Below are 12,839 nucleotides of genomic sequence, written 5' to 3'. Positions count from 1 at the left end.
GGGGATACATCAAAAAGTTGAGTTTCTTGTTTAGAGTTAAGATGCATGTATTTAAAATCAGAAATAATCTATAAAACAATTTCTATTTTGAACAAAGCAGTGTTTAAAAACTCTTTTTTTTTTAACAAAGAGAGCAACCAACAGGAAAAAGAGAGGGCTCATTGTACCTAGAACTTGGGCTTACAACATGAACCTCATATTTCACTTCATTTCCAAATTTTTTAATGCCAAGGAGGTATTGAGCTGCCCCAAGACAGCATATGTGTTTGTCCCAAGAGACACAGTCTCTCCTAGTGTTCGGCTCTGGGAGGAATAAAGCACAGGAGGAATCTCGAGGTAAGGGGCATTGTGTATCTTTTTTTTTTTTTGCGATACGCGGGCCTCTCACTGTTGTGGCCTCTCCTGTTGCGGAGCACAGGCTCCGGACGCGCAGGCTCAGCGGCCATAGCTCACGGGCCTAGCCCCTCCGCGGCATGTGGGATCTTCCCGGACCGGGGCACGAACCCGTGTCCCCTGCATCGGCAGGCGGACTCCCAACCACTGCGCCACCAGGGAAGCCCCCATTGTGTATCTTGGTGAATAACGTCCTCGCCAGTGACACCGACACATTCTTCAGTGGCTGCTTATCCCAGTCACCCTCTATAAAAACCGAGGGAGAATATCATATCACAACTCAGCAAAGATATTTTTGCATGCAGCAAAACTAAAGTAACTTGGGTACATTGCCTAATACATGGCACTGTCAGACGCTCCTACGTTGCTAACAGCAGCATCGTGCCAGGCTGCGCTCCAAGCACTTTATATACATTAACTGCTTCAATCCTCATAGTAACCCTATGAGATAGATACTGTTATACAGCTAGCATCATCCCCATCTTACTGAAAACGTTCAGCAACACGCCTAAGCTTGCACAGCTAGCAAATAGTAAAGCTGTGGTTTGAACCTAGGTGGGCTGGCTCTAGCATCCTGCATTCTTCACCACTAAGCAATACCACCCCCTGAACTAGGGGCTTCTGGGGCAGTTATGCATCTCTTTCGACTCACGGTGATTTCTGCGTTTCCTGTCCACCTGGATATTTTGACGCTCAACTGCTTTCATCGTTCGAGCCAGCTATGTCCCACATGGTCCTGTTCTTTATTGAGGCGTGGCTGAACATAGCTGGTCCACTAGGATGAGATGGTAGGCATGTGGGTTTGGGGGACAGACTGCCTAGTGTTTGAACCCCAGTTCTAATACTTTTAGCTGCGTAACAAGTTATTTAACTGCTCTGCACCTCAGTTTCCGCATCTAGGAAATGGGAGAACTTACACCTACCTCTTGTGGGGGCTGTGGAGATTAACTGAGATCACCAGTATGAACGTACTTGTTCTGATGCCCGGCACTATTGAGCAGGCACGTGATGAGGACGAGTTCTTCTCTGGGAGCCAAGTTCAGCAGCCATTCACTTATTCAGCTTCCTCTTCTGTGGGGAATAATCTTAATACCTAGTTCATAGAGTAGTTCTGGTGATTTAACACAATAATGTACGTAGAATGCTTAGCAGGGTACCTGCTACATCCTCCATGCTTAACAACCGTTAGGTACCCTCATCGTGATCATTGTGGTGCTGGCATAACAAGGTCGGTGAGAGAAGGGGCTCTCCAGAGTCACCTCACCTGGATTCTGGGGCAAAATTTCTTCACCTTTCTAAGCCTCGGTTTCCTGGTCTGAGAAATGGGATAATAATAGTACCAAATGTGACAGTGTGTGTAATGCTTTGGCACGCTGCCCTGCAATGAAGCCCTCAGCTACCACACTTGCTAATGTGTTTACCCAGTGCCTACTTGGTCCTAAGTACCCGTTCCTCTGGGGCAGGAGTTGCGCTGATTCTCCATCTGAGGGTCCTTGGCTTGTAGACCGCTTGGCCCGTGCCTGCCACACGCTCCACAGTAACCGGCTGTCCCCAGGAAAGCTAGCCGGGGCCCTGGCCGATTCTGGCTTGAAGCTCAGGAACGAGCACGTCCTGATGATCCTGTGCTTGGCAGACGCTGCTGGAAAGCGGAGGCCTACCTTCAGGGCCGGGCCCTGGCCGAGGTCCAGAGGAAGCCCTTGGTCTTGCCGGCGCCCTGAGCGCGCATCGGCTTTGGGGCTGAACAGAGCTTCCTTTGTGCAGTGACAGCGGCAGGTAGCTATTTCTGGGCGGCAAGTTCCTCACCAAAGGGCAGCCATTGACTTAGTAACTGGGGAACTGCCGGGCTGAGCCAGCTGGGCTCAGGGGCTGTTACTGCACCGAGGGGGGGACCCCAGGACCTCACAGCTGGGGCCCCTCCACCCCAGGATGTCCGGTCCTCACACAAAGCCTGAGGAGAGATGAACCAGAAGCAGCACAGGACCAGGTGACAGATGTTATCCCCACAGTGGGCTTTGGAAACTTCGAGGAGGGGAGGGTTCTCAGAAACCCCGGAGTCCTCAAGCCAGCAAGTCTCAAGTTCATCAAGCCCTCACAGCAACTCCGCCAGGCAGGGCTTTTTTTTTTTAATTAATTAATTAATTTATTTATTTATTCATCCCACAAGCCGCTCAGCTTGTGGGATTTTAGTTCCCCTACCAAGGATTGAACCTGGGCCCTTGGCAGTGAGAGCTAGGAGTCCTAACCGCTGGACCACCAGGGAAGCCCCCAGGCAGGGATTATTATCTCACCTTAGACGATGAAGAGATGATTCTCAGAAAGGTTGAAGTTGAGTGGTCCAAGGGTACCCAGCTGACTCCAAAGCCCTCCCTCCTGCCTTGCCTGGTGGTGTTGAAAGAAGAGGAAGACGAAGAGAGCCGGAGTCACTATTTCATCCTACTGAACGTTCAGTGAGCATTTACTATGTGACAGGTGCTGAGCCAAGCAATGTATGCACATTGTCTCATTCAGTCTCAACATTGCCACTCTGAGGTGGGTACATTATCATGCCTCTAACAGAGGAGAAAACTGAGGCCCATGGAGGTTATTTGTCCCAGGGCACACCACTAGTAAGTGGCAGAATCAGAATCTGGACCCAAATTTCTCGGGCCCCCAAAGCCAGGATCTTTCCTTTCCATTTTCCATTACTCTTCCACATGCTGTAGAACCTGGAAGAATGCATTTCAGAGTCAGGGGTGGTGGCTGCAGTGGTTGAGGAAGTGGTGGGGTGGAGAGTGCTGGGGAAGAGGGGGAGGAACAAAGGCCAGAGGAGGCAAGGTAAATGGGGGGTTATTACTGTATACTGATTGAAGCAGGTTGGTAACATTGTGAGTCTCTCTAAAACCCATTTTAGTAACGTGTAATACACTTACATACAGAAAAGAGTAATGTACATTATAGAGAAGTGTAGCAATCATGAATTTTCACAGACTGAACACTCCCATCAGCACCTAGATGAAGAAGCAGATTTCCAGTGACCCAGACCCCTCATGCCCCTGTCCTGACCACATCTAACCTCATCAATTGATCATATCTATTTTGTTCTTTTGCTAAATGAAACCACACGTCATGGATTCTTTTGTGCCTGGCTTCTTTCAAGGAACACTATGTCTCTGTATAGCAAGTGTGTTCTTCAATGTTTTATTTTAAACATTTTCAAACACACAGCAAAATTGAAAGAATTTTACAGTGACTCCCACAAATCTGCCACCTCTATTCTGCTATGAACCTTTTAGTGCACTAGCTTTCCTTACGTATAAAGCTATCCCTCTATCCATTCATTAACATGTCTATTTTATTATGCATTTCAAACAAAGTTGCAGAATTCAGTTTCCTTCCTCTAAATACTTCAGCATGCCTGTCATTAAAGAGTTTAATGTTTGTTCACAATGTTTGTCCTGTTGATACAAAATTTATATATAATGAAATGCACAAATCTTAAGTGTGCAGTTATTGAGATTTGATAAACATATACACATGTGGAACCCCCAACCCTATCAAGATATAGAACATTCCCATCACCCCAGAAAGTTCTCTCCTGCCCTATCCAAGTCAATACTCATGCTTCCCACCTCCCACTCCCCCACCCCACACCTCTAGGCAACCACTCTTCTGATATTTTTCTACGATAGATTATTTTGCCTATTCTAGAAGTTCATATAAATGGAATCATACAGTATATACTCTTTTGCGTAAGGCTGCTTTCACTCAGCTTAATGTTCTTGAGATTCATCTATACTGTTATACATATCAGTAACTTGTTCCTTTTCATTGGGTAGTATTCTACTGTAGGAATGTACCACAGTTTGTTTGCCCATTCTCCCACTGATGGATACGTGGGCTGTTCCCAGCTTGGAGCTATTGTGAAGAAGATGCTATGAACACTCTTGTACAAGCTCGTTTGGAAATATATGCTTTTATTTCTCTTGAATAAATACTTAGGACTGTGCTTTGTTATTATAAAAAACTGACATCCTTTTCCAAAGTGATTGATCATTTTCTGTTACCACCAAAAATGAATGAGAGTTCCAGTTGCTCCACTATCTTGTCAACATTTGGTATTGTCAGTCTCTTGAATGATTCAGATAAGTATGTACTAATATCTCATTGTGGTTTTAATTTATATTTCCATGAAAAGGTGGATATAGCTCCATGTCAAGGGTCACAGCTTAGCGAGCAGAGTACATGCTCTCTTGCGTAGACCACATCCTGTCCAACTGTACATGGCATCCCTGCTTCCCATCTTCCTGTCTAGTGGGCACAGTGAATAAGAGCCAGCCCTTGAGGTACCATCTTTATTTTAAAGAAAAATAGCATTTATAGTGGTTGAGAATGGCCTCTGCAGTCAGACTATCTGGATTCAGATCCCAGCCCCACCACATAACAGCTGGGTGGTGATGAACAAATTACTTAACATTTCTAACTTGTTCTCTCAAATCTACTCATAGGTTTGTTGTGAAGATTAAGGAGATAATACACATAATATGCTTAGCACAGTGCCTGGCACACAGTAAACACTAGTAAATGTTAGCTGTTTTGTTATTGTTGTATCTGACTAGAAAAGTTATATATGATTATTGTAGAAAACTTAGAAAGTAAATAAAAGTAGAAAGAAGTTTAGAGTCATCCTAACCCCACTACTCAAAAATAACTGTTATTAACACTTGGTGCTTTTTTTTTTTTTTATTTCCTACGTAAAATTTTTTTAAAAACACAGTTGACATCATACTCTATATACAGTTTCATTTCCTCTTTCCTATATTTAACTCGACATCATTAACATCTTGCCATGTCATTGCATATTCTTTGAATATTCTACACTTAAAGGGTGTGTAATGTTCCAGCAACAGATATACCACATTCAGAATGTGTCCTACGTGTGTAAGGTGATAAGGCAGTGAGTTCAGGATCAATGACTCTAGATACAGTCTTGACTACATGGGATATTTCCTTAAGAAATTTTTAAAGCCATTAACAAACATTGCCAAATTGGAGCACCATGTTAAAAACATGTTTTCACTTTTCCCTGAACATAAATGTATGAGGCAATAAAAAACGAAAAAAAATGTTGTAAAGAAAAGAAGTGAGACCATATACGAATGTGAAAAAATATTCTACAGTATAGAAAGTAAAAGGCTCTCCTCCCTCTCTCTACAATCCCACTGGTAAAGGACAATCCCTTTGGCATACATGCTTCCAGACCTTCTTTCCGTACATATACAGCCATAGGGATAAGTACACTAACCCAAGGGTACGGGGGTTCTGGAGCCTGCCCAAGCCTGGTTCCATCCTGACTCTGGCATGTGTAACTGTGTGACCTTGGGCAAGTTAACTAGCCTCCCCGGGCCCTGTTTTAAAGGTCTCAGGCTATTGTTTCTGTAGGGATTTTCAAACATCTCCAAGGCCCTCAACCTCCTCAACCCTGGATAGCAGAAGGAGAGTGGATGAGCGCCCATTCTTGAAGCTGGGAGTCACCTGAGCCCCTTGGGCCAGACTTCCCTGCTGAACTGCTTCCCCAGACTCCCCACACCACAGGCAAATTTGGGGCCCCCCAGAACTGCAGCAGCTAGAATGGATTCACCTGGACAAATGGGAAATAGCACAAGTTTCCTATGCAGATGGGTGGCCCAGTGCTCACTCAGGAGGGTGTGGTTACCTGGGAATAGGTGAGTGTCTAGGCCTCACGTACCACTTAGACGCCCAGTCAAAGTCACCCTGTCCCTGTCGTGGGGGTGGGAGGGATACCACTACTTAGAGCTTCCTCAAAAACAACATCACCCTCTCCAGCCCGGGGAGTCAAGCTGTGATTGTCACTGTGGCACAGGGGACAGCTCACCGGACTTCTTTTTTTAATTTAATTTTTACTTTATATTGGAGTATAGTTTATTTACAATGTTGTGTTAGTTTCAGGAGTACAGCAAAGTGATTCAGTTACACATGAATATATATCCACTCTTTTTCAGATTCTTTTCCCATGTAGGTTATTACAGAATGTTGAGTAGAGTTCCCTGTGCTATACAGTAGGTCCTGTTGATTATCTCTTTTATATATAGTAGTGTGTATCTGTTAATCCCAAACTCCTGGTTTATCCTGGACTTTTAAATAAATGTGGAGCAGGTCACAGTGAGCAGCCCTCACCTCGCTTAGGTCTTCACCAGGAATCGCCAAACGCCACCTTCAGTTTACTCGCCCAGGATCCCAGTCACATGGGTGTTTTCATCACCTCTCCAAGCTGACCTTATTCAACAACACAGGGAAAATCAATGGTGTGATTAATTATTAATCAGTGGTGTGATGAATTGAACTAAAACCACAAGACACGCCCTGTTTTGTCTGGAGACTCCGCAGAGCTGCCTCCTCCAGGGGGAGGGAACTGGGCCATTTGTTTGGCTTATTTACTTACGTGCGTGCATCTGGCCTACTACATCGCCTAGTGATTCATTTCAGGACAGGTCCATGCACCCAAGGTGGAACCAGGCTGGGGAAGGATGCTGGAATCCGGGAATCAGCTTCCCTGTAACCTCAGCAGCAGAATTCTCCTGTTTTCCATTCACCCTCTCTCTCTTTCATGATGTGTTTCCTCCCCGGAAATCTCATTAACCCTGAGACTTTCTGAACATCTTCCCCAGGTAGATGGGGCTGGACTTTGGAGGGAGGGGTTACTCAGGTTGAGTTTCCAGGAAAACCCCACGTGCTCAGGATGCATCTGTGGACCCCCGGGAAGGTTACATAACCTCCTCAAGCCTCAGTTTCCTCATCTGCAAGAGAAGTTTCCTTGTGGGACGTTGCAGGGTTTCAATAAAATGATACCGTGTGCCAAGCTTGCTTCCGGGCCTTTGCACATGCTGTTCACTCTCCCTGAGACACAATTCCCCTCTGTCCACCACAGCCCTAGCCCCGTCACTTGATTGACACCAGCACTCTTTCCAGCGGAAGGCAAATGTTATTTCTTCAGAGAACACCCACAACCTGGTCAGGTGCCCGGTGAAGAGCACCCACAGTTCCTCCTACTTGCCCTCCCCGGCCTCTTCACAGCTATGATTTAAGTAATGTCCACCTCCTCGGCCCATACTGGGGGCCCCACAGAGTAGGGCTTGGTCTGAGTGGCCCATCCCTCCGTCCCCAGTCCCTGCACAGGTCGGAGCCTTGGTTGGCACTCAGAAAACATCAGAGTCCTTTTCAGAACCACGGCCTGTGGATCTGAAACCTCCGACACCCGCCTGAGGCCCTTAGGCTTGGCATCTTGTGGGATGAAGTTTGGGCGGAGGCCAAGGAGACTGCGGCAGAAGCCTCGGGGTTCAGCCTGGGGAGCCTCGTGGCTCTGAGCCCCAGGCTGAGCTCCCCTAGAACTTGGGGTTCAGTCTGTTCCCTGATTCTGTGGTCACATTACTGGTGGGCAGGCTCAGACAGGCCAGCTCTGAAGCACAGTCCACTGGGGCGGGCAAACCCTGGGCCTCACCCTGTACCCAGCACGCACACAGGCTGCTACACGCCTGGTGAAACTCAGAGGGCTGCTTCCCCCATGCAGTTCCACCTTGTGTCCATTCCAGGAGAAAGGAAAGCGTCTGACAGAGAGCGTGGTCCCATCAGGCTCCTGCCCAGAAGGGAAAACACACAGACACACAGGCTAATAAGCACACACGTGCACACACACACTCCACTCGGAGAAAACTCTGGAGCCAGGCCCAGCCCTCTGCTGTGGTTTTTCACGGGCCCAAATATTTCTCCTCCTTGGGTTACGGGCTGAGGAGGGTGGGAATCCTGATAAACATGGCCCAGGGCCACGGGGACCTGGCTGGCTGTGTGCCCTGGGCAGTTACACTGAGAATAAGAATAATGCCCACAGCAGCAGGCCTTTTATCAAAGACTTACTATGTGCCAGGCACTGCGCAAGGCTCTTGGGAGACAGCAATGAACAAAAGAGGTGAGAAGCTCTGCCCTCGTGCACCTTATGGTTGGAGAAGACAGCTGATAAATGAACTAAATAAGTAACTTATATAGCGGGTTAGGTGACAAATCCTACGTAGGAAAATAAAACAGGAAAGAAATGTGGGGCTGGGCAGGGGACGCTGAAAGTCTAAACAGTGTGACCAGGAAAGGTCTCTCTGAGAAGGTGACCCCTCACGGTCTCACATAACCTTCTTAACAAGCTCTTGAAGTTATGACTATTTTATCCCCATTTTATGGATGAGGGAACTGAGGCTGAGAAGGGAAATGAACTTGCTCAGGACCTGTGAGGGCAGAGTCAGAATTTGAACCCAGGCCTTCCTGACATCAAAGCCCTAACCTGCCCTGAGAGCCTGCCTGCCGGACCCAAGGCCCCAGCCTGCCATGCCCCTTGAAGTGCAGGTCTGCAGGACCCGGAGCTGTGTTCAAAATTCCAGCCGCTGGGTTACCTGAAGAGGGCCGGGCATGTGTCTCCAAGTCAGACCTGTTTGGACTGGACAGCCCGGCCCATGAAAAAGTTCTTTTGTGCTTTCTCAAAGGGCCTCACAAGAGGGTTAAACACCCTCACATTAGTGCTAATTTGGGGCTGCCTTTCCTATTCAGCCAGTGACAAAGCCGGGTGTTTGCACAAGGGCCTGAGGAATGGGACCACACGCACTGCCAGGGAGCAGGCTCCGTGCCCGCAGCCACGCTGCCCTCGCAGGCACCTGTTTCTCTCTGCAGAGATTCCTGGTCTTCCTGCTCTAGCTCTGCCCCGCCGCCATCTGAACAAGCCTTTGTCCCCCCACCCATCCCCGTAAAAACCCACTGGGGAAGAACAGAAGCCCCATGTACAAAGGACACCGTTGGATCTTGATTCAGTTACAAACCCCCATCGACATGAACCAAAAATGTGTGTCATAAGGCAAAAATGTGTGTCATAAGGCAAAATGGAAACAACCTCATTGTACATCAAAAGGAGAAATGGTTAAATGAACGAGAGAACATGCACACCACAGATGTTTAAAAAGAGCGAGGCAGAGCTGAGGGCGCAGAAACACAGAAAGTGCTGCGCAACCTGCTGTTATGTGAAGAAAAAAATGGCAAAATAATAAATATATATATATAGTGGGCTCTTATTTAGGCTAATTTTAAAACAGTCCCGAGTAGGTGCCTAGAGCCTTTGATATGATTGTAAACACATATAAGTCTGTTAAGAAGATTTAAAAATCATTGCACTTTGGTCAGAAAAATAATAAAAATATGTTATAAACGCTTAAAAATATAGAGGGTCTGAAAAGAATCCATCAAATTGTTAATGGGGAAGGAGCAATTGGACGCAGGTGGGGATGGAGAAATGAAGGCAGACTTTCAATGTTTTGTTGCATTTTCCCCTGAAAGTTTTAAAATATTGGGAATATATGTGTGTATATATATGTATTTATGTATGACTATATCTGTGTGTGTGTGAGAGAGAAGTACTTTTTTTTAATAAATTTATTTTATTTATTTATTTTTGGCTGTGTTGGGTCTTAGTTGCTGCGCGTGGGCTTTCTCTAATTGCTGCGAGCGGGGGCTACTCTTCGTTGTGGCGCGCTGGCTTCTCATTGCGGTGGCTTCTGTTGCAGAGCACGGGCTCTAGGCGTGTGGGCTTCAGTAGTTGTGGCACAGGGGCTCAGTAGTTGTGGTACATGGGCTCAGTAGTTGTGGCTTGCGAGCTCTAGAGTGCAGGCTCAGTAGTTGTGGCCCACGGGCTTTGTTGCTCCACGGCATGTGAGATCTTCCCGGACCGGGGCTTGAACCCGTGTCCCCTGTATTGGCAGGCAGATTCTTAACCACTGCACCACCAGGGAAACCCGAGAGAAGTACTTCTTATGAAGAACTCCCATTTTGTTATGCACAGCCCATTCTCGTTATTTGTGACAGTTACATCCTATGACGTTGACACGAACCAATGAATTGAATGAGACAATTCTGAACCAATGATCCTACAGGAAATACAGGATTAAGTTCCTGCAAGCCTCTGATCACAATATTTTCATCCACTGATTAACATACAATCTTGTTGTGTGTGTTTCTGTTTAAATGCATCTAATTTAATATAAATCGTTGACTCACTAACATCGACCCCAGCCTGTAACTCGTGGCCAATTGAAGCTTCTGACACATGTGTGTTCTCCGTAAGCCCCCTCACGGCTTTCCTGCTGTAGGACACCGGACAGCACTTCAGCACTAAGCTTGGGAGCCATTTTAAACAGCGAAATCAGCAAGAAAAAGCACAAAAATGTGAAAAGCGTGACACCAAATAGCGCACAAAAAGGATCCGTGTTTTTGTTTTTGTTTCTTTGCCAGCCGCACCGAGTGCTTGTGGGATCTTAGTTGCCCAACCAGGGATTGAACCTGGAGTCCTCGGCAGTGAGAGCACGGCGTCCTAACCATTGGACTGCCAGGAGATTCCCCAGGACCTATGTTTACAGTATAAGAACTGACATAAGAAGGCAGAGCCACGGCCGGGAATGTGCTGCTGGGCGAATCAGGTTTTTGTCACTTTGTGCATGTCCCAGGATGATCACGAAAGTGCCTTGAGTATTGATTTGGGGATTACAAAGAAATTTTAGCGAGTAGGCATGTTCACAAATGGGGATTGACTGTATATACTTTAGCCTTCCTCCCACACCTGGGATCACTCTCATCTTGGGTTTTTAAGGTTCCATTTGGCTTCTGCAAGCTCCCTGGTGCTCACAGCAGACCACTGTCAGGCTGTGTGATCAATATCTGAGCTCAGTTTCCTCTCCCTTGCAGGGTCGAGCGTCTGCACACTGCCTAACACAGTGCCTGACATGTAGCAGGTGCTCAAAAACGGCCAATGTTACCATCACCACCATCGTCCCGTGATGGGCATTGGGGGTTCCACTGAGGTTTGGTAAAGGGCTGTTTACACCAGAACTCCAGGCTGGCATCCTTTTCACGTATTCTTTGTCCCACCTTTCCCTTCTCTGGCTGCACCTACAAAAGCAGACAACAATCTGAATATTGGAACATTGAAGCCAATAAAATGACTTCCTAACACCAGGTTGAATGGGAACTTTTCCCTTTGAAAGGATGGTCCTCTTCTCTTCTCTCCCATCACCTCAGGTGTGACCCTGGGGCTCTGCTCTCTCCTTGGGATTCCCATGAGTCTGCTTAGCACAGATCTCGCTGCTTATGGTTAACAGTAAAAAAAAAAAAAAAAAAAAAAAGCTTCAGGCTCGGAGCCAGGATGGCAACTCACTAGGGCTGGGCTGCTGCTTACTCATCAATACTCCCTGTGCTCAGCACAGATCAGTGCCTTGTGAAAGGCTATCAGCTGAAAAAATAGGGCCCAGGAGTGAACGGAGCTTCCCACTCCAAACCTCCCCCAGTACCAAGTAGAAGGCAAAGAACACGTGTCAGCAGTGTGTGCTCAAGAAGCAGTCTCTCACTTACTGGTGTTTTCAGCTTAGTCTAGTGTATCTAAACTTCCTAAATGGCCCTAGACACATTTTTTCACTCTAACGAAACTGTGATTTCATTAGAAATTTCACCCTAATGCAACCTGGGAGAATAATGTAAATTTCAATTTTTAATTTTAAGAAACTTTTAATACTGGAGAGAATAGTCAGAAAAACGAAGGGAGCAATGGACAGAGTTAGCACTCAAAATATATTTGTGGACGGGTAGGAAAAGGGAGGAGGCTAAATGCCTGACAACTGGATGACCAGACAAACTAGCAAATGAACCAATGCATGAATGAAATGGAACCACTGTATCTCCCCCACACCTGACCACGGCTGGAAAGGGAGAGTGGTGAAGTGAGTTGGCCAATATAGAACAGGCATTAGCACAGCAGGTATATTTGCTATGTGACTGGCTCTGTGCTGTGCCTTTTGAATGTATTAACTAACTGAAACCTCAAGCCAATTTCTACAAGATAATTATTGCTGTCCCCATCTTACAGATGAGCAGACTGAGGCCCCTGAGAAGCAAAGCAACTTGCCCAACCTCACAAGGCTGGTTAGCAGGGCAACTGGACTTGAACCCACACGGCTGGCTCCAGAATCTGCCCTCCCAGCCACTACAAGACACTGTCCCTCTGGGCTGTGATGGCTCTGGTCCCTCAGAGACACTCCCAGGAGGCCAACACCCTACCCGGTGGTGCGAGAGAGGGGTTGTGCCCTGCTCAGGATGGTGCCTAGATCCTGCTGCCCAAATCACTGGGTCCGGACTCCTTTGCTGCCTCTTTCCCATTTCTCCACAGTCTGGTTCCAACAGAACTTTTTGCATCTTATCTCCTTCTTCTTCTTTTCCTGTACCAAGTGCTGCGTCCCAGCCTGGCTGCTCCCTGGTCACACCCATGCGTTCCTGTCTCTACGCCTATCCTACTGCTGCTCCTGCCCTGGCCCAGAATGCATTCTATTGCAATCCTCTCCACGTCTCCAAGCCAAGCTTCCATGCTACCTAGCCCA

The 12,839-nt window shown here is 47.0% G+C and overlaps 1 long non-coding RNA gene across 1 annotated transcript; it reads right to left on the bottom strand.

Moving 5' to 3' along the window:
- Positions 1-381: 381 nt before the first annotated feature.
- Positions 382-2,033, bottom strand: LOC117200104 (uncharacterized). Its single transcript, XR_004481534.2, has 3 exons — positions 1,826-2,033; positions 1,317-1,486; positions 382-639 (listed from the first exon to the last, which is right to left on the bottom strand). It is a non-coding gene; the product is annotated as an uncharacterized LOC117200104 (long non-coding RNA).
- Between the last annotated feature and the right edge of the window lie 10,806 nt (positions 2,034-12,839).

Source organism: Orcinus orca, chromosome 1 (assembly GCF_937001465.1).
Source record: "Orcinus orca chromosome 1, mOrcOrc1.1, whole genome shotgun sequence".
NCBI classification, from domain to species: domain Eukaryota; kingdom Metazoa; phylum Chordata; class Mammalia; order Artiodactyla; family Delphinidae; genus Orcinus; species Orcinus orca.
This window is presented reverse-complemented; position numbering and strand designations above follow the sequence as displayed.